Genomic DNA, 23,739 nt, shown 5'->3' on the forward strand with positions numbered 1-23,739 from the left:
GTTGAAATACAAACCACAATTGATATGAATAATTCAATTGAATAATGTGTACTTATATAATTTTTACAAGACAATTAAACAAACTTGTTAAAGTACATAGAACAATAAAATTACAATATGTCAAAAACCAATAAAATTAACTATAATTAACATTGAATAACACTTAAAACTCATCAACACTATAGTAATCTTTTTCCAACAATAATAGTTCGTTTTTTAGCATTCAAAAGAAGGTATGCGAGTTTTTGTTATAAAATATAATATTCGTTTTTTTTTTATCTAATTTTGTAATCGGATATCTGACTCTGGACACCCAGTATATCTTGTAACACGTAATGCAATCACGCTGTAGGTATATTTACATCTTGAATTTGATTTCCATGTCGACACGTAATCCAGCCAGCGCCGGTTGTTCCGAATCGCTCTTCAACAAGATCCCGAAGTTTGTTCATTAAGCGCTGACCCGCCGAATGTGAAAAGTTAAATTCCTTCAAGTGAATGTGGTTGAAAAATAACACTTTGTGGCATTGTCTGGCTGTTTGGAAACGTCTCTGTTGTGAATTCTTTAATATTTAATTTAAGTTTCGTTTACTCATTATTTTGGTCACAATATTTTTAACAGACACGCACAGACTTTAATTGTTGATCCATTTAGGGTTCATGCTAATTCCGTTGTCAATGCTAACGGTATGACATGTCACACAGTTAAAGTCCGTGACTGTACATGTGTACATGTTATACATATTCTTGTTGATCAGGCAGGGTGTTTTGTCGACAAACTTTAACTTGACACCCTTTGTTGCGCCCGCATTGCGCTTACGGTTCATACGGTTGCCTTTGTAGTAAACGATTACTCTAGGTATACTACACAGAAGACAGTTAGGACAGAATGTTCATTGGTAGATTTCCGACTACAAATTCAAATAATTTTCGAACGCGATGTGCGACGGAGACGCGGGGACAGTTACGTTACGATAGTTACGTGAGTGTTGCGCATTGAATGATACACATTATAAATGTTTACCTAACTCGAATTCAAAGTTCGATTGAATGGAGAGATGGGCGACCGCTAATGGGATTTTATATTTGGTTTCAGAGCTGCAACAACAGGGCTTCGTGAAACTACACAAGGATCCGAAAACTTCAGAGATAAAAGAAATATATATATATGTTGGCCCTGAATTTAAACACAATTTATTTTTAATTTTTCCTCAAATTAAAAAATAGTTCATTATATTTAGTTTGTAAATGTTTATCGTGTTGATTGTATGTATATGCCGCTTGAAATCCCGTATTTACACCACTCAACACAGAGTAAAACCCACACAGACTCACTTTTAAGATTAAAACGTTAAAGTACGGAAGGTGGAGATAAGGAACGAAATCTCCATATACCAAAAAGTGTCATCAAAAAACTTTAAATGGGTGGCGCTACAATACCTAGAGTACTTGAACAAAAAAATCAAATCATAGACAGCGCAATTCACTCCGTCAATAACGCCTAGCTTCTTAGCTACTCTAGCGCTACTCTGGAGAGATTTGGAACTATTACCTATTTATAGCTGACAGCTGGACACTTTTGCAACAATTCTACCATAAGAGATGCCACTCCTCTTAATTCCACACTCCATACTTTAAAGTATACTTACTTCAAAATTGACAGGTGCAGGTTTCATGGTAAAGTATATCATATATTTTTTTTGATTTTTCATTCTGTTATTTTAGAAGTTACAGGGGGGGGGGGACACATTTTACCACTTTGGAAGTGTCTCTCGCGCAAACTATTCAGTTTAGAAAAAAAAATATTAGATATATCATTTTTGAAGACCTATCCATAGATACCCCAGACGTATGGGTTTGATGAAAAAATATTTTTTGAGTTTCAGTTCTAAGTATGGGGAACCCCCAAAATTTATCGTTTTTTTTTTCTGTTTTTGTGTAAAAATATTAATGCGGTTCATAGAATACATCTACTTACCAAGTTTGAACAGTATAGCTCTTATAGTTTCAGAAAAAAGTGGCTGTGACATAAACGGACAGACATACGGACATGACGAATCTATAAGGGTTCCGTTTTTTGCCATTTGGCTACGGAACCCTAAAAAGGACGAAACGCTTCGAGAAAAGGTAGGTAGTGTTGTCGTCTTGGCAAGGGCCCTACCTGACCTTCCTGAAGTCCTAGAAAGCTGAAATTTATGTAAGCTGGTATTAGTACACAAATAAATATTTTTATTACATGCGGTAAGGGGTTAAAAATCATTCTGCCTATCGCACGACCTTAAAAATGCCTAAAATAGCCAACAATGAAAATCACGTGGTTGCAAAAAAAAAACTATGGACTTAAGCGTGTTTGAATTGTTAAAACGTTAACATCTTAAAAGTTCAGGTTTCGGAGCAGGGGAGAAAATTACTTGGGTGATTCGACAAAAACGGGAGCTAACTTTAAACAGGAGTCACTTCCGGCTTTCAGGGACAGTTGACAGAAATGATTGAATGCTTTTAGGTTTACTTTGTCTAACAACATACCGAATAATATATGCAACTTAATTAGTACGAGAAAAAGGCGATAAAGATAAAAATAGAGATCGTGTTAAATCGTGATAGGGTGTGGCGACAGGGTTTTTTTAAGTTTAAATTTTGAGAAACTTTTACTATGCTAATTAATTATAGACGTTTTCCTAATTTCCGAGTTGGTTTGGTTCCTGGTTTTATAATATAATATCAAACCTAATAAATAATACAATCTATCTTATATATATAAATGAATCGCCAAAATGTATGTGATCGCATAACTTTCGAAAGTCTGGACCGATTTGGCTAATTTTAGTATTGAAATATTCGTGAAAGTCCAGAGAAGGTTTAAGCGGTGAGAAGATATGGAAAACTTGCGAGAAAAATGGTAAAAACAACGATATTCTTTTCCCATACAAACTGTTCCAGCCTATCAAACATTTGATTCGTCCCGCCGGTGCCGTAGACTCGAGTCCTCTCAAATTGAATAACGTATTAAAATAAGGATTTCGAATCGATAACATATATCCACAATATTTGAATCATCGCGTATTTAGATTTTAAATACAATAATAACAATAAAAAGTGTCACTGTCACAAAAGATTGTCATTTTTGGTTGTCGAACTTTATGGGTGCGTTCAGAATAGGAATAAATCTGACCCTAACTATTTAAACTACAAATAAAACGAAATTGGAGTAAGACCAAGCTAAGTTAACAGCGGTTTTGATGGGGCACGTGTTATTTTAAACGTCATACTTCTATGAAATTATGACGTTTACTTAACACTTGTACCGTCTGGGCTATCAATGCCGTGAGTTCGAATCTGGCTTCTTACAATTTTTTTCCTTATATTAAAATAACATTAAGGAGATAAATATGGTTTCGAACGGCATTGTCTAATGGTGTATCTTACTACCTTCAGAAGGCTCAATAAACTCCGCAAACCGCATCCGGACTGTCTAATCTTATAAAAACAGGGGTCATTTTAAACTGGATATACATTCTTTTAAATCAAAAAACCAGCTAAATGTGACCTGTAAAGGAAAACTCAAACTTTTTTCCATTTCCTTACAGAAAGGTCAATAAGAGCCCGCAATAAATAAATGTTTGTAAGAGAAGTACGAGTATTTTAATATTGATGTCAGGGATTTTTTGAGCAAACAATATGACGGTTGTTGTTGGGAAAACGCCTTTAGGTACGTTTTTGATTTAAAGTTACTTGAAGTTGCCGATCTTTTCATGAAATGTTTTTTTTTTGTTTTTTCCGTATATTATTGTGTTTTTAATAGAAATACTGTAAGTTTATGTTCAAGGTATTTTCAGAATATTATTAAATAATTAATAGAATCAGGCGTTACTTTGCGAAAATCCATACTAATGAAAACAAAAACAAAATACTTTGCTGACCCGCGAAATCATAAGGTGCTATTATTCAGTGCCCCTAGTGTAAATTTATTCGATGGCGTGACGTGACGTACGCGTTTGCGTTAAGTCTCATTTTGTATGGGATTTTGAGTTTCCAAAACGTCCCGCTTGGCGCGCTGTTTCTAAATCCCATACTAAATGAGACTTAACACACGTCACGAAATCGAATAAATTTACAATAGGGACTCAGAATGTAACAAAGATACTGGGGATCGGTTTAAGGGTTGGGATATTTGTCCGATATAGAAATAGAAATACATTTATTGTAAAAACCTTCTACATACAGCGTCACTTCTGTTACAAAAAAAGAACTTACTAAACACTTAAAACTAAAGAATAGATAGCACACAACAAAACAAGAGGAGTAACACAAAAATAAATATATATTGGCGCTGCTATAGTGGCTACAAAGGGACACCACTCAGCATATACATACATACATATAATCACGCCTATTTCCCGAAGGGGTGGGCAGAGACCACGGATTTCCACTTGCTACGATCCTGACATACCTCTTTCGCTTCGTTCACTTTCATGACATTCCTCATACACGCTCGTCGGTTTAGGGTGCTCTTGACCTGGCCTTTCTTCAGGATTTCCCCGATTTGATCAGAGAAAGTCCGCCGAGGTCTACCCCTTCCAGCTCTCCTCCTCCTCCCTTATACACTCTCTTTGTTAACCTTCTTTCACTCATTCTTTCCACGTGTCCAAACCATCTCAACATACCTTTCTCAATTTTTGTCACTACATCTTCGTTCAGTCCACACTTTTCCCTTATCACACTGTTCCTATTTCCTAATTCTATCTTGTCATTTTACACCACACACACTTCTCAACGCTCTCATTTCCACTGCATTCACTTGACTCTGATGTTTCTTCTGCCATACCCAACTTTCGCTACCATACATAAGTGTAGGCACCAACGCCCCTCTATGCACAGCATATGCTTTGGTAATAAATACCACAGCGCTGGTCTTCCGTGGAGCCCCGGGCCGGAGGAAGCTTTAACTAACTACCTAACGGTAGTGACAAGTATGTACAATATTGCATTGCTTGAGAAACAGATATAGACGAAAACAGTTGAAAATAAGAAAACACTTACACACAGCGCTGGTCTTCCGTGGAGCCCCGGGCCGGAGGAAGCTTTAACTAATTACCTAACGGTAGTGACGAGCATGTACAGTCAGCATCAAAAGTAGCGGATCAAATAACGCTTCAAAAGTATCTACCATTCTGTAACAGCTTAACAAAAAGTGATGTCTTTAATATAGAACAACTAAGACTGTAAAAGATATATTTTTGAACGCGAATTTTAGAAAATTATCTACATTTGGAATAGTTATACGGAATATCAGATACTTTTGGCGCGTTATTTCATCCGCTACTTTTGATGCTGACTGTACAATATTGCATTGCTTGAGAAACAGATATAGACGAAAACAGTTGAAAATAAGAAAACACTTACTATAAAAATAGAAAAACGGTTGTAGGCAGCAGTGGCGGCGCGTCACAAATATTCGTAGGGAACCCGGAGCTAATTTTGCTTTCCTTTTCTCCATGAACCGATTGTGACAGTACTCAACGGGCTGAAATTAGACAAGCCGGTGGAAATCGAGTTCTTTGAACGATGCGCCACTGGTAGGCAGTTTCATACTTATTAGCTTATATGTTACGATGGTAAGGATATATATTTATACACATTATATTTATATATTATGAAGAACAAATAAGTATATACACCATTTAAGAAGTTGAGAAATATTATTAAAATTAGAACAAATTACATTGATATATCTGAAGATAAAAGAAGATGACAATTAGTATCTAATATAATATCGTGTTCTTATTAGGAAAAAGTAGAAGAAAGATTTTTTTACGCAAAATCTATGGGGCAGGTAGTTCCAGTCGGCTAACTCTCCATATTAAAGGGTCGGCAACGCGCATGTAGCACCTTTAAAGTTGCAGGCTTCTAGGCTGTGTTGACTGCTTACCATCAGGCGGGCCGTGTGCTTGTTTGCCACCGTCGTGGTATAAAAAAAATACAAAGGCCAATTTTTTTTACGCAAGAAATTTTTGTCTTCTACTTTTTCTTGATTTGATCAGATTTTTGTTACACCTTGTATACATTTAAATCTGATGGGCCTATGGAATGCTACAAAGCGCTACGACGCGCTACGCTGCGTAGCGATGGCCCTTTCATGTTGCGACTGTGAAAATAAAAAACGCTACGCTACGTAGCTAGTAATTTATCAAGTTAATTATTATGCCGATAAATGTAATGTAAATAATAATTCAATTTATTTACCACAACATCGATGGTACCTACCTACATTGGTACATAGCAAACCTACCTACATTGGTACATAGCAAAAAGTACTAAGAGATTGTTTGGACTAGAATAGATGTGGTTTTCCCGAGGGGCTACAGTATGGGGTTCTTCAAAAAAGGAGTATACAGGTTTTTAAAGGATCGGCAACGCGCATGTAATACCTCTGGTGTTGCAGGCGTCCATAGGCTACGTGCTCACCATTAGGCGGGCCGTATGCTTGTTTGCCACCGTCGTGGTATAAAAAAAATACATGTACCAATACATCAAGTTACTTTGTGGGGTCAAACGTCTAACAGGCATTGGCCCTGTATTAACTTGTGTCGCATTTTACCAACAAATGAAAGTTGTCTAAAACTTCTTTACATTCCTTACTCTTATGCACAAAATGCGATTATATTTCAAACTTAAATATTTTCTGAAACTTCGGCAAACAACGGTAAATATGAAAATGTAACAATCTCTAGCGCTTTACTAGTCCCTATTGCAGCCCTCAGTACGCCAGTACGCAGCTTTCCGTAAATGGAGGCGGTCGCTCGCTCGCTCTTCGTCTGTATATTACGCGATAAAAAAAAACTAATAATTGTATCGACAAAAGACCTGCAATTGGGAGTGTTCGAAATTTAAAATTACAACGTTAACTTTCGTTGTTTCGCGGGTGTTCGAAACTTTTAAATTGGGTGTTTTAGTGTGGTGTTGGTGAAGTTTTTCAAGTGTTTTTATATGTGTCATGGATTGCGATGGTGCGATAACAAATTAACAAGGTAGGTGTTTATTAGGGTCGGGTTATAATTTGAGTAGGGATTTTTACCCTATAATTTTTAAGTCTTAAAAAGTTTCTTTGATAGGGTGTGAAAATAAAATTGGATTGCTACTAAGGGTATATGTAGGCGAGTTGGCATCGCGTGTCGACATGAGAACTCTATGGTGGCTAATTAACATGCGAAGTAGAAAGGTATGCAGAAATGTTGATATTTTAAATGGGAAAATATAGAATGGCATGCAAATATACTGGCTTACGTTGTTGACAAATTATAGGCGCAGTTCAAAATAATGAGATATACGTAAAAAATATTTTCTAAATCTTGCGCAATAAAAAGTATAGATAGGTATATTTGATTATAACGATTTTCAATATATTTATTTATTATCTTGACACAAACTTAGTAACTTGAAACTGGTACGCAATATAACTCAGTTTCAAGACTCAGCTCAACAAAACTTGTAAAGAATTAAATTTTATAAATATGGCAGATTTTATACTCGAGGCGTATTGTCTTTTATTTTTAATTGACGTTATAACATTTTCACGCCACTGTTCGGAAATGTGGCAATAGATGGTCTAAAACCTGGAAAGTAGGCAATAGCTGTAGCACCCGAACCACCACTACTACAATGTTTCATTGTTATCATCATCTGTCATTGGTGATGGTAAAAGGTCTTTTTATGGCGCAACTTTTTCCTTAAAAAATAAAATCAGGTTATTTATAGGACCAATTACTTGTTTAAAAAAAAAGAAACGTCAAAACCATTCAGTTCACGCTTAAGACGTTTTTACTTTTGTAGCTGTTTGTGGTTTTTTAGCAAAAACGCTTCTAAGTTTAGAGTCGGTTTGAAGCAAACAATAGAAAAATAACTGTTAAAGTGATAAAAATTGTAAAAACGGCGGGATCGAAAAATGCTTACTGAATTGGATGGTGTAAATTGTGTTTGACAAAAAAAAAATACAAGAAACACATATCTACGCTATAAAAATGAGTTCTTCTAGTGAAGAAAATATAAATGTTCCTGGCAAAAATACATCGCTTTCTTTCAACAATTGTCCTCACGCTAATATAAATATTAATTTATATGAAAGTACTTACAGTTATGCAAATATTTTCTTATTTCCTCGCAGTAGTCGCGAAAAGCATTATGTAATGCCTCGGCCGGAAACGCTAAAGATGGACACGTGTTATTTGAGGGCCTTCTCTAACGTGTCGGCCCTCAAACTTACTCGTCCATCTTTGAGCGATTTTCTGGCCTCTCCTACAATGTACTATTTAATTTTTCCAACGAAATAAGTGCATTTTCCAACAGTAAGTTTTCCATTAACGAAGATTAATATTGAATGTTTGTTAATCAACATGTTGTTTATTATGTAATTTTTACTACTTACACAGAAATTAGTTCACGGAAGTATATTTATTAAAATGTATTTACACGGAGGAAAAGTGGATGAATTAGGCTAAGTCCGCGTAGGTGTAATATAGGCGGCTTGTTTAGCCTCTAGAGCCTAGCGATTCACCAATTTTCGCGACCGGCCGTCGTACTGCGCGCTTGGCGCCTAGCTAGCTAGTCCCTTAACGTGTATCGAACATTTGACATATATCTCAGGACGGGCCTTACGGGCAATAAGAATGGGGCCAGTACAGCGGTGTCACGCACACTAATTTGAGCTAATGGTGCAGTCTAACGCCACAACGCGATTGGTTGATGAGTACGCATCACGCACGCGATTGGTCGCAACTAGTTGCGTAAGACTGCACGATTGCAAGCCACTAGGCTCTAGACGCTAAGAAACCCGCCTGTCTGTGCGTACGTAGCCTTAATTAAGATAGTTCCGAAAATTTTCATTTTCAACCATTCAATTTACTTACTCGAAATTAATTTGATTCGATTGATAAATAATTCGAATTTATTTACGACCGATCAATCTTTCATTATAAATATTTAATTAGTTTCAGTTGAAATGTTCATTTTATAAATACACTCATTTATTGCCCTGTTGTTTTAAGCCTCCAAAGAATTGGACCGTTAAGACAAATCATAGGAGCCCAGTCTCGATGAGTCTACTAGTCATCTGTATTATAAATTATAATACACTTAATGAATTCAGGAATTTAAAGATTTTAATCAACTCAATATCTAATGTATGTATTTAAGTATTTATAAATATTTATATATTATATATATCGTTGTCTAAGTACCCTCAACACAAGCCTTATTGAGCTTACTGTGGGACTTAGTCAATTTGTGTAAAAATGTCCTATAATATTTATTTATTTATTTATTATTTAATAAGTATACTGAAATATATGTCATCTCCGGTACGCACGGTACGCCCGGAAGTATGAACGTACGTTCGTGTTCCCTTTAATAATATCTCCATTACTGGGCATTTAAATTCTACCAATTAAATTAAAACGAGTGGTCAATATCACTAGATTCCCAATTTCTTATTCTTATTCCAAATTCGTATTTCAAAAATAGCATTTCGCCGTTTTCCAAAGGTTTTTGAATGACAAAATCGACTGCTCGAAATTCAAAAATCGCCAGCCGCTCGCACTTTAGAGTTGGTCATACTCATACATCAGGTCATACGCTTGCATATAGGGAGCGTGCATAAACTGTAGGGGGCAGCATAGGAGACGTCAGATTTAAGGCGCGAGGCGTAAATGTGATGTTTATTGTTCCAATGTAGCCCACAAGATGGCAGAACCTACCATGCACAACAAAACATGTGACGTGTAAATTTACATGTTTATTGTTCCGATTCAGGCCACAAGATGGCAGACCCTCCACCGCGCACGGTCCCTATACTAGAGAATTCCGAAACCTTCCTCAAGAATCACTCTGTTGATAGGTGAAAACGACATGAAAATTCGTTCAGTAGTTATCGCGAACATACAAACAGACAGACATGGCAGGCAACTTTGTTTTATAAGGTATAGTGATACCTACCTTATTGGCTACATGCGAAATGCATGGTGGGGGTAGTAAAACGATCGCAGCGCATGCGGTGGTGAAAATTGGAACTATCCAAAGATAGTGTCTTTAACATTTCGTGCAAGTTATATGGCTCGAAATAGAACTTTAATTTACGATTACTCCTGCAATATTCATTTAAATTGTATGGTGTAAGCGACAGTCACATGGAACAGGAAAGATGACATGGAAAATCAAAATATTATTTATTCATGTGGGCTTAATAATAAGCACTTTCGAACAGCCATATATTTAATATGGTATACTTAGTTCCATCGATGTAATTAACACATTGTGTCGTATTATCTCAAATCAATAATTCAATTGTTACGTGTCCATGAAGAGGAACGAACGTTGCTTTGTAATTAAAAAAAACGTTTCAATCTCTATTAATAATAAAATGACAGCCTGAAAACCGATAATTAGTTGGTTGGTTTTATAAAATGTGTACGCTTTGTTCTTAATTATATTTTAAGCTATTGTAGCTACGTTTAGGGCGTGTAATGATTTAACATGAAGCACAGGGCGGGCACGCCTTAGTACGAAATTGTTTTAGTGTCTTATATAAATCTTAATAAATAAATATTATAGGTACATACTTACACAAATTGACTAAGTCCCACAGTAAGCTCAAGAAAGTTTGTGTTGTAGGTACTCAGACAACGATATATATAATATACAAATACTTAAATAGATAGAAAACACCCATTGCTCAGGAACAAATATCCGCGCTCGCTTACCGGGATTCGAACCCGGGACCATCTGATTCATAGGCAGGATCACTACCCACTAGGCCAGACCAGCCGCGGTCGTCAATGCGCACGACATGTATGTAGTTAAAAATATTGAGGCATATCATAGCAATGTGGTTCGAGAAATAGTTATTTGTTTTACAAGAGTTGTTGTGTAACCTCTCGTGCTAATCAATACCCGAGCAAGCGAAAGATTCTATTCTAAAAAGGGAATCTTGAGCGAAGGTTTCAAGGCACGAGGGTTAAATAAACGTTGTTTTTAACCACACCGGTACGAGGAAAATAGTAACTGTAAAACATTACTTGTAAAAGTTAATTATTTTATTTAACAATTATAAATCATATATAACAATCATAGTAAGTTAGATAATACATAGGTAGGGTAGAAAAGGGGTTTCAATCGAACATTACAAATCAAATCCAAATGAACGTTATACAATATTTATCATTGAAAATTATTTGTACTTAGAAATCAATTCTACCAGCCAACCACTCATAATTTCTATCTAATTAATTTTCCACTCTTGTGGATAAAATGCAACTTTCTCATCAGTCTTTGATGAATAAAGAGAGTCTTGACGAGCTGGGGGCCGATTTTTTAAGTTTGAGCCCACGATTTCGTTACTCGAAAATCTGTGGAAAAAGGCGAAATGACATTTTTTTAAATACAAGCGATATAGAAATTGGGAATCAAGTGCTATTGACCAGTTGACCACTGGGTTTCAATTTTATTAGTAGAATCTAAATGCTTAGTAGTGGAAATAGTATTAGTTGAATAAGTAATCGCAATTCAAAAACTGGCCCCCTGCTGTGTTGAACACGTTATTATTTACTGAAATTGACAAGCATAGTACACACTGAATTTTTTGTCAATGCGTTGCTAATCGAACTGATTCTGTAAATCTGTAGTTTATCAGTCGCCGCGGGGTTAGGTAATTCCTTTCGGGACGGGTTGGTGTGTGTCATTCTATAACGTGTTTTTTAACTCCTTTAACTTCGGGGTATGGCTTTTTCGACATTTAAGAAAACTGAATGGAATAGTATGTGTTTTTTTTTATGTAAAAAATAATTAAAGGTCCTAAGGCAAGTATACATGCTCGTAGGGGCCTTATCTGATAAAAATAAATCATTGATTATTACCACAAGGGAGTTAATTATGTAGAATACCGGTTTACCGGTTTCTTTGAAAAAGTTACTTAATTTAAGCTCAGGAAAAAACCCATGAAATTAACGGACTTTAAAAAACCACAGTGTATATGAAATGTTTGTAGTTATTCAATGCTGGAAAAGCGCAACGGAAGGAAAATTTAAACAAATCCCGCTAATCCCATACAAATCTACTAATATTCGAATGCTGAAATGCCAGCCAGACATGTAAAGAACTGTACAGTTAACTATGGGAACATTGTTTTTATGACATTAGTGAATCAATACAACATTTTAAAATTCATACTTTTTAGATAATTTAGTTTAGTAATTTGACATTGACACACATTGACATTTTTTTTCCCAATATTTTTCAGTACGGCTTCTTTTATATTTGTAATTTATTTTTGTGATTAATATTTGAATGCTGAAATTCCAGCCGAACATGTAAAGAACTGAATTTGTATACTAACAGCTTATCAACTCATGTTTTATCAAATAAATGATTATCTTATCTTATCTTATCTTCCTGTAAGGATTTAAGATAAGACGACAGTTGCTTTATAAAAACGTTGCCTATGTAAATTATTATAGTACAATAGAAGGCCTGGATTTATAGTATATACAATAACTAGGGTATTTGACTGTATTGAATAGTTATTCTTTTAACAAGGGGGCAAAGTTGTTGTTTAACTGCTCGTAATATTTATACCCGAGCAAGCGAAAGATTCCAGAATTAAACCACGAGCGTAGCGAATGATTCGAGAAGTGGAATCTTGAGCGTCCAAGGCACAAGGGTTAAACAAACTTTGCCTCTGAGTGTAACACAATTTTTTTCACCACACCAATGCGAGAAAAATACTAACTATGAAATACCATAAAAATCTAACCAAATGAAATCCAAATGAACGTAATAAAAAATGTACCTATCATTTAAAATCATCATTTATAAGTCAATTCTACCAGGATATAAGGAAACAACGCAAAACTTGCATCTGATTACTTTGCCTCACATGTGGATAAAATGCAACTTTCTCATTAGTTTTTGAACAATCAAGAGGGTTTTACCAGTTGGTGTGGTGAAAAATAAATTATTTCACACCATGCACGAAATAAAGCACCAAAACATTAAAAGGGAAACGTAGACAGCAATTATTTTTAGACACTAATAATAATAATAATTCAGCCTATATACGTCCCACTGCTGGGCACAGGCCTCCTCTCGTGCGCGAGAGGGCTCGGGCTATAGTCCCCACGCTAGCCCAATGCGGATTGGGGACTTCACATATTTACACCTTTGAGTTTCTTCGCAGATGTATACAGGTTTCCTCACGATGTTTTCCTTCACCGAAAAGCTCGTGGTAAATATCAAATGATATTTCGTACATAAGTTCTGAAAAAGTCATTGGTACGAGCCAGGATTTGAACCCGCGACCTCCGGATTGAAAGTCGGACGTTATATCCACTCGGCCATCACCGCTTCACTTTTAGACACTATTTAAATTTTATAATTCGTATAGAACTATAAAGAGTAGAGAACTTGACCGGTACGTCATTTAGTAGTGTTTTACATAAACTACATAGTGGCAAATCTTTTTGACTGTTCGAAAAAAGAAACTGATTTGATTAGTAGTCTATTGTATTTTTACGTTCAAAACAAAAGCATTATGTAAACAATAAAGTACAATCTACAAAGCCGATCCTGTTTTCCCTTTCCTTTTACCTTAACCTACATTATATTATTAAAGCGGACTAACAGGGAAATTATTAATAATGCAACCTGACCTGATTAATGAAACCTGAATGCCGTTAAGACGCTGGTATAATTATCTAATATTTAGATTAGATAGCCGATCGGACTCTGAAGCCCCTTGGGTTGCAACCGGTTAAGCATTAAAATGAGGAGAATTGTCGTTTTTAGGGTTCCGTACCTAAAGGGTCAAACGGGACCCTATTACTGAGACTTCGCTGTCCGTCCGTCCGTCCGTCTATCACCAGGCTGTATCTCATGATAGCTAGATAGTTGAAATTTTCATAGATGATGTATTTCTGTTGCCGCTATAAGAACAAATACTAAAAACATAATAGAATAAATATTTAAGGGGGGCTCCCATACAACAAACATAATTTTTTTGCCGTTTTTATAAATAATGGTACGGAACCCTTTTTGCGCGAGTCCGACTCGCACTTGGCCGGTTTTTTATATATTTTCTATGTCTACGGTAGCCATATAACGGCCACGTGACGTTTTACGTGTATCTGTAAATCATTCTCGAAAAATATTTCGCGACCAATTTTTCGCACAATTTCGTTTTGCCAAATGGCCTCGTGACAACTCAACACAAATTCGTATGATTACCCAACGGTAACCAACAGTGTGTTTATCATGAAATCAAAAAAACCTTAACACACAGCCCGAAGAATGAAATACGATAACGATAAGTTCTGGTTTAGATAAGTTCTCATTTAGATATCGTTTGTATGTCGTGTAATTGACAGAAACACCTCGATTTGGGTAGCCAAATGTCACTTTGATGTTAGAAATATCGTAGATAGATCTTATTGGGATCACAGCGGAATCGAAATGTATGTCAATTTTAACATGTCGTTTAGTTATCGATCTTTTAAAGATCCATAGATTTATAATTTAAAATCATTATTCCAAAGACAATTCTACCAGCTATTATCTGTGCACATTTGTAAAATAAAAAAATAAACGTTTTTTATTTAAACATTATTTCACAAAGTACAGAAATGCAAAGTCCTTAAAAGAAACATAGAAAGCTTTTGCTATAAATTTAATATCTACATACACACTCCCAAATGATTGATAGCCGAGTATAAGGATGTGGTTAAAATCCATTTACTTTAAGGGGAATAAATGAACCCGTTTTTGTATATATGTGTGTGTCGCTGAGCGTAAGACACGAGCGTCGCACGCACACATCGATCGTGTTTCGGCTTCACTTTTGGCAGATTAGCCTTATGACGACTAACTGTCTATGTGTGATAGGTCAGTGTAAAGATCTTTCCAAAATCTTAAACGTGTCTTAATCATTCTTCGAATCGGGCCGACATTCATCGTTGAGCTATGGTCGTAGCACTACGTCGTAGCCGGTAACATAGGTGTCCCGGTATGTAGAGGAAATGCTTCGTAAAGGCAAAACGACAACGTGTCGTGATTAGCGCTACTCACGGACTTTATTTTGTTGCGCCATTTAGGGTTTACTTTGCATTGGACATTTCATACCATTAGCATTGACAATCAAATTAGCTTGAATCTTAGATGGGTCAATAATAGTACACATGATACCACTGCTTAGAAATAAAGGAAAAGTGAAAAAAACTGTTCGTCTCGTTAACTTCCAACCAGTAAGTAAGTAAGTAAGTAAATATTCATTATTGCACCAATAATTATACATTTTACATACATGTAAAACTGCAAATGAATTTTAAAGGAAAATAGAACCAGGTAACAACAGGCGGTCTTATCGCTAAAAAGCGATCTCTTCCAGACAACCTTTACCAGTTTTTTTTTGTAAGAAAATATCTTACGATTAAAATTCGTCTACTTAACAATAATACTACCAAATAAAACTTTATCATAACGAAAATTTGGCAAAGGTTCATTCGGCGAAAAGTGAAATTCCGACAATAAACGTTTTGCAAAAAGACATAACACCTTTTATAATATCGCCCGTTTGAAGTCTACAGACTAGGCTAATAATTCTGTATTCGGAGAAACCCATTTTATTAATACAAGATCAAACAAGATCATACAAGAGTTTTAAATAATATGTGCTAAATAATAACCAATTAAGAAAACGTATTTATGGATTCTGTTACAGGATTTGAAAACCTGTCTTTTCACACGCCTAATTTTTATAACTAAGAATGTGACCGCGGCCGGCAAAAAGTTTCACTTTGTCGCTTGCCATAAGGACGCCTTATCAGGTTATTCGTATAAAGATAAAAGTAAATCTCGTCCTTATGGCAAGCGACAAACTTTGCAAAGTGGGATGTTTTGCGAGGCGCGGTCACGAAAAATATGAATGCGTATGTATACTTCTTACGTCCTCTTGGCGCATATACTAAAATGACTAAAATAAAAATAAAAATTTATTTATTCATACAATTCAAGTAAACCAAAAAAACATTAGTTGTGAAAATTTACTTGGATCGTGTGAAAATTAAATAGAATCCTGTTTGGCATAAGGTGGCCAGTAATTAGACGGTTTACCCTATTCTGCTTATATCAAAATATATTTTGAGCATTCATTTACCATAATTGTAAATCAAATCCACCGAGCAGACTCATTAAGGAATACCGCTAATTATAGGTACCTACTTATAAATCGGTGGTCCACGTGAAATGGATTTCCGATGAGATTTATTGATAGGTCTAATATAATTTATCACCAAAACGTAGTTGGGTTTAGCAGTAAATTTATGCGTACGCTTCACCACCCCGCGGTCTCTTACGACTATTTAGATTTAGACTTCACAATTTAAGTGGATCAATTGAAACGTAACTGTGTTCTAGGACTTGCAATACCGGGATCCCGTCTTGTTAAACGCATTTTTCAATACCGGTATTTTTAAATGCAATACTGGGATCTCGGTATTTTCATAAACAAGGGAAATGTTCAGTATAAATACCTTTTATAGCCATTAGGATGGTACACTTTATATGCATTAGGTTGGTCATATTTGGCTGTATCAAGAGAAACTTACTACACGCGCATCTAATTGGCATCTAGCCCTCATTTCAATTGAAGTAAGATCGTTATCTATGCGTCAGATAAATATTTGGTGGTTGGTGGTGGATGAATCCTGATGTTCTGTGAGTGATGAATATGATGATAGTGACATGAATATAATTTTTAATTTCCCGTTTTAATAAAACTATAAAAAAAAATTACAGTAAATATGGTGCTACTTTACCGCACTAGTGCGAAAATTAGCATATTACGTTACTGTGTCGAACATTTAAAGGGCCATATGTACTGTAAAACGTTGAACGATACATGTGCGAATAGGTAATTCGCAACTCGTGTCGATTTAAAACACTCCCTTCGGTCGTGTTTTAATTTATCGCCACTCGTTTTGAATTTCCTATTTTTCGCACTTGTATCGTAATGTACAAAAGCGATTTAAATTCAATACGGGGATCCCGGGATCCCGATATAGACTGTGGATTCAATTATAGTAGTATAGCCCATGACGAGTCGTTTTTCCTCTAAAATAGCAGTAGTTTCGCAAATCTAGTACTTGATTAGATCAGATCCCAAAGTATCAACGGTTACGTAAATGTAATGATCAAAACAGTTCTATTATCCCCTGTTGCCTCACCGATCGACCGAAAAATCGACAAAGATAATGTACCTAATTGGATTGGTTGCCTACGGGTACACGGCACATACATATATTACATACGTATCATGTTATCGTATACCAACATAAAAAAAAAATATATAGGACATTATTACACAAATTGACTAAGTCCCACAGTAAGCTCAATTAGGCTTGTGTTGAGGGTACTTAGACAAAGATATATATAATATATAAATATTTATAAATACTTAAATACATATAAAACACCCATGACTCAGGAACAAATATCCATGCTCATCACACAAATAAATGCCCTTACCAGGATTTGAACCCGGGACCATCAGCTTCGTAGGCAGGGTCACTACCCACTAGGCCAAACCGGTCGTCAAAACATTGTTAACAATTTATTGAAAAATATTCATAAAAATAAAACCCATTTTTACCACAGCATCGCTAAGTAAACACGAATCCCACAAATTTCACAATTATATAAGTAATAAAGCCTGAATTGAAATTTGTTTGTGTTCCTGCTCCAATTCACATTTTAATATTTATATGTCAAACTGTCGTCTCGTGCTGAAATATTAAAATTGGAACACGTGGGAGTTTTTAGGGCAGGTGCTAAGTAACTTGCATGGAAAAGTGGTTGTCGTGAATATTCTTAAATATAATATAATGTTAACGTTTTTGCGAGAAGTTAAGGATCTCTCTTACTAACTTCTACCACTTAACTTATTTTGTTTTATACATTACGCAGGAAATACGATTTCACACATTCTTAGTCCAAAATGTATAGAGATGTAGGGACAAAGAGCCAGGTTTTTATATTTTTTGTAGTTTTGGAAAGTATTTTGTACTTTTGGAGGTGTTTTACTATATTGTCGAGTTATATACTTTTGGTGGTGGCTTGTTATATTTATTGGCGTATTTTTTTCGCGGTGGGAGGGAACATTAATTGTATACAAAAACGCAAGTAAGTATAATATTAATATTATGTAAGTTTAATATTATGAAAGAAATAAATCTATAACGGGTTAGCTTACCACTGATTGAGTAGCGCGGATTAGCAATCGTTATTTGTTATTGTTTTACAAGGGGGCAAAGTTGTTGTTTAGCCGCTCGTGCTAATATTGATACCCGAGCAAGCGAAAAAATTCAAAAGTAGTGGAATCTTGAGCGTTGCGAGTGTTTCAAGGCACGCGGGCTATACAAAAAATTTCACCACACCAATGAGAGGAAAATACTAATCATGAAATATCAAAAAAAAATTGACCAAATCAAATCTAAATGAACGTAATAATAAATTTATCATTGAAAATCATTATTTGGAAGTCAAATCGACCAGCTAACATAAGGAAACAACTCAAAATTTACATCCGATTACTTTGCCCCACATATGAATAAAATGCACCTTTCTCATTAGTTTTTGAACAATCAAGAGGGCCTTTACCAGTTGGTGCGGTGAAAAATAATATTCTTGTTATCATAAAATAATTTGTTAAAGGGAGGTTAAATAACACATGAGGCTAAAAGTACCTTATACTTACCTGTTTATATTTAATGTGAATTCTTTAATTGTTCTTAAAACTTTAAGCGTTACCTATTTACTTTATTTGACCCAGTTATAACATTCCAGGTAAGTTTACATATAGTAAAGCAAATAAATTACACATTTTTTCAAAGCTTCGACTAATAGCACTACACATATTTGCACAACCCGATTTTAACTCATTCTAGCAAACTGTACCCTATATCGAAAAAACCTTCAGTTAGGGGACTAGATGAACGCACAACGCAATTGAATAGGTACCGATTTAATTTACACACAATGTTGCTTTTTTTCAATTGTGCCATTCGATTCAGTTCAGTTAGATTCGTTTTTTCCCAATTGTTGCACATTTTTTTTTATAGAAATGTATATATTTTTCGTGGTTTCAGAGTCTGTCTTACTGTTATATTGTCGGACTGTCATAATGATTATTTCGTTGGATTAATGTACAACATATTTAGTACCTAAGATTAGTAGGTACGCAAATGATTAAAAAATAAAGAAAGCTATATTTTTGCATCCCAGACTCTAATATCGAATGACCAATTTACTAATAATCATGTGTCTGTACCAAATTTGTACCAGTGGAACAAATCGAATTTAATTCTTGGGACATACAAACATAGTTTTATTACAGTCAATTAGATACTCATAGCCAAAATTAAACTGTAGGGTCTACTCCTCAAAGTAACCAACATTTGTTTAACGACTTAAAAAAATGAAGTCTTTAGACCTCCTATTTTTCATACAAATTAAATATTACCTTTAATGTACGCTGACGTCAGTGTAATTGACGTTGATTGTCATGCTTTAAACATAATAAAATTCGCAACACATTGCGTCTTAGAATACAATTGAAAGTGTTCTAAAAATCAGAATACAATTTATTTTTAAAAGTTGCTGAGCTAATGTTGCCAGACTACAGTTTTTGTTACAGGCCATATCCCTATATATCATAACATTCGTAACTCAAGCTGCGTTACCATAGAAATAAGGATGGGATTTAGAGTTTCCAAAACGTCCCGCTTGGCGCGCTGTTTCTAAATCCTATACAAAATGAGACTTAACGCAAACGCGTACGTCACGTTTCGCTATCGAATAAATTTACACTAGGGGCTCTGATATATTTAGACTTTAATGGCCGTCAATATCTATTTGATAGATGATGATGACTAGCATATTAAAGTTTTCAAATGGAATACCGTAAAATGTTCCTACTTTTCTCCACAATTCGACATTTAATTGAAATTTTAAAATTATTGTATATATATCAACTTGTTTGTTATATATGCCAATTTAAAGTATACCATCACTAATATCATGTTGTAACACTTAAATTTTGATATAGTTTTCATATCCATAAAACGGTTCGAGCACTTTTACCCAGTCGGAGCAAAGTAGGCACATTTTACGGTAACCCTTAGATTGCAGGCTGTAGCAGTAGTTACGCATCAACATTTTTATTCCTCTACATTACCTTACGAAGGTCGAGATCGTAAAGTATGTAGAGGGGACGGATTCGTCCTGAGGGTCGTGAAGTTGGTTTCGCCACAATGGGAATTTTAATTCTTTTGTGGTGTGTTTTCCAAATAAAAATCTAGTTACCTTTAGCAATGAATATTTAAGTTTTGGGGATGCTGAATATTCTGGACCGTTTATAATGTTTGCATTTTTAACTAAAAATGGATGACTGGTCGTTGTGCAAATCCTTTGGGAGGCCTTTATTCATTAGCGAGGATATTCAACTGAAAAAACTTGGTTTGGTCATTCAGCCAATACGATTGCCTGCCCTAGTGGGTAGTGACCCTGTCTATGAAGCCGATGGTCATGGGTTCAAATCCCGGTAAGGGCATTTATTTGCGAGATGAACACAGACATTTGTTCCTGAGTCATGGGTGTTTTCTATGTATATAAATATGTATTTACTTATAAGTATGTATGTATATCGTTGCCTAGCACCCATAGTACAAGCTTTGCTTAGTTTGGGGCTAGGTCGATCTGTGTAAGATTGTCCCCAAATATTTTAAAAATAAAATAAATTTAAATTTTGGATCTATGGTATAATCTCATTGGCCGAATGACAAAATCACTTGTTTTTGTTCATTCTAAAATGTTCGAATGAACAGACTAGGTACCATAAAACCACCACCTGTGTTCCAAAGGTTCAATAGGTACATCGGTCACCAGTTACGTCAACCAGACGTTTCGCGATTTCTCCAAAAAACTTGTGCGCGCTGGGACCCCATGGACCTAGAGTTTCAACGCCAAAAGGTACAAAATGGTACTCTCTACCGAGGCTCTTATATTTATTACGTATCAGTATTGCGATACAACGAGGAAATGCCGCCAGCATCCTTGGTACAATGCCTCAAGGGCCTATTTTAGATATAAGCTAGTTATAGTAATCATTTGTATATATCCATTATGTATATTGTTATTGTCAATAAATAGGTACATAATCAAGTATTTATGCCAGTTATCTTTGGCTCTGGCTTTTTCTTCCTTTTATGAAAATATTTTGCCTTACAACTTACGTCATACTTACCTAAACGAAGATATTAGAGTTCCTTTTATATCATAATTGGCATTTCTTCTGATGTTCATTAAAGTTTCTGTACTAAATATGGTCCCAGTGCTAACATGCTTAGCAGAAATTTTGGGAACGTCTACGAATACTAAATTCACTCTGGCGGTAGAGTTATACTTTAAATAGATTTCGTAGCATCAAATATTCTAGCATTAGCAATTTTGGCGGCATGCTTATATTTTATTCAGCAGCTAGTTTTTGCTTCGCCGTAATAAGTCTTAAATTCATAGAGAATTCATGTTAATTTGTGTACCCGTCTAAGGAAAAGCCAGGACCAAACCAGAAAGGATTATAATTTAGCAGTCTATGTAAATCAATATTATGTAGGTATTCTACTGTAGCTTCGAAATTACGGAGCAAATTTCCAAGAATAAGTTTTACTTACCAGTTGAAAAAGGCGTCATTTAAATCAGTTCTTACCCCTTGGTAAGAACTGATTAAAATGAAGCCTTTCCTTCCTGCCTTCCTTTCCTTTCCTTTTTTGTCCATTAAAGGTAATGGACAAGATTATAAGAAATCCTTAATTCTAGCCTCATCGGCGCCGTGTAGTTCTAAAAATCAGCTTAAGGAAAGAAAAGATGACGTTATGGTGGTGTTTTTTTTACAAGTGTGTTTTTTGTGGTTTATAAAAGGTTAAAACTGAGGAGGATTCATACAAAAACAATTTCGTAGTCTCTCTAAATCAAGTCTGCAGCGACTTGGTTGCGATGAAATATGGAAGTTTTTGGAGTCAGAGTTCCTTAAAAGTCCTGTGGCGATAATGTTGACACTACCATACTCCGAATACTGAAGCCGATGGTCCCGGGTTCGTGTCCCGTTATGGACATTTATTTGTGTGATGAGCACAGATATCTGCTCCTGTCATGAATATTTTCTATGTATAGAAAGTATTTAGAGGTATATATTATACATGTCGTAAGATCAGGCAGATCGTGAAATTCCTAGGCAAATCGTGAAACATCAAAATCATTGTCTCGTTCTTTGAGTCGACGGAGCCCCGCTACGAGGGGCTTGTAGGTATTTCTGGGCAGTTTGCCCTTCGGGCAAGTGAAGCGACCTAACAATTTAATGTGAATACCGTCAAAATATTACACGGGAACAATACCATCTGCTGATTTTACGTTCGGCCGCCGACGTACCTATATATATCGTTGTCTGAGTACCTATACCAAAAAAAACCTACTTAAGCTTGCTGTGGGGCTAAGTCAATTTGTGTAAGAATGTCCTATCATATTTATTCATCGAGGATAACTTGGAGGTGTAGGTACATAGTTTATCAGGTACTTTTTCATCATTTCACATTAAAAATCTCGATAACAAGTGAGTGAGTCTTACGAAAATAACGACTTTAACTCAAAAAGAAAGTAGGTAACAACAAACTTAAATAAAAGCTTTATAAAGTGCTAAATCACGTTAGTACCCTATTTGTTAGTTTTCATGCGTTTTTCTTTCGACGCAGAATATGGTCGCTAATTTCGTGTTGCCGGCCACTGTCCGTCTGGTCCAGCGGGTTAAGACGCGGACTGCTAAACGAGTGTTACGGGTTCGAATCTCGCCCTGTGACTAACTTTTATTTTTATATGTTCAAGTTTATATATAATTTTTTAATTTTTATTGTTTTAGACAAGTTTAATTTAGTAAAAAAAATTAGTTAAGATTATCACCTATACACCACCATATTACAATAAATAGTTATAACCGAGCAAAGCTCGGTCGCCCAGGTACTTATGTTTAATATGAAGTTGCAGTTTTGTCTATGGTACGTACTAGCGAACATGGACGCAAAATTAAAACCTGTTCACAGTTAAAAAAGTATGAAATTTTGAAATTAGCGCGCTTAAGAACCAGGACTTACTCTTTAAATGTGATGCGTTAGGTTCCTAATGATAAGTACGGTAGCCAAAGCTCACGAGGATGTGCTACATTGGCGGTAAGGCGTCCTCATTTTATGTATAACCTGTCAATACTCCTGCTCCTCCTGACGACAATACTCCTGTGGTATATTGTGGTTAAATCTGAGGGGAACCACAAGTATTTTGATGCGAAGGCTCGTGTATTTTATAATTTCCGTCCTATTTTACTTCCCTTGCGGTCATTATTGAACATTTTGTGGCCTCCATCGTCCATTAAATCTACGAGTGCCTAATCAGTCCCGCCCACACACGTTTAGCAATTCTTACATATGCTCCATGATTACACATTTCAAAGGAACTTTTCCGCAAATCGATATCAAAACACATGAAAACTGAATGCCTCTGGAATAAGTTGGATTGAAATCCAAAATTTGAGTCACGCGATAGAACCATTAGGCGGTTGCAGGCTAAATCAGTTTCAGTGAAATTACCCAACTTTTTCACGTA

The 23,739-nt window shown here is 35.5% G+C and overlaps 1 protein-coding gene across 2 annotated transcripts in view; it reads left to right on the forward strand.

Annotated features, from left to right (window-relative positions):
- Positions 1 to 6,049: 6,049 nt before the first annotated feature.
- Positions 6,050 to 23,739, forward strand: part of LOC133524830 (uncharacterized) — a 467,029-nt gene continuing 449,339 nt past the window's right edge. For both annotated transcript variants that reach the window (XM_061860981.1, XM_061860983.1), the window contains exon 1: positions 6,050 to 7,028. The gene's annotated coding sequence lies outside the window, so the exon portion shown is untranslated. The remainder of the gene's footprint in view (positions 7,029 to 23,739) is intronic.

This window comes from Cydia pomonella, chromosome 14 (genome assembly GCF_033807575.1).
Source record: "Cydia pomonella isolate Wapato2018A chromosome 14, ilCydPomo1, whole genome shotgun sequence".
NCBI lineage: Eukaryota > Metazoa > Arthropoda > Insecta > Lepidoptera > Tortricidae > Cydia > Cydia pomonella.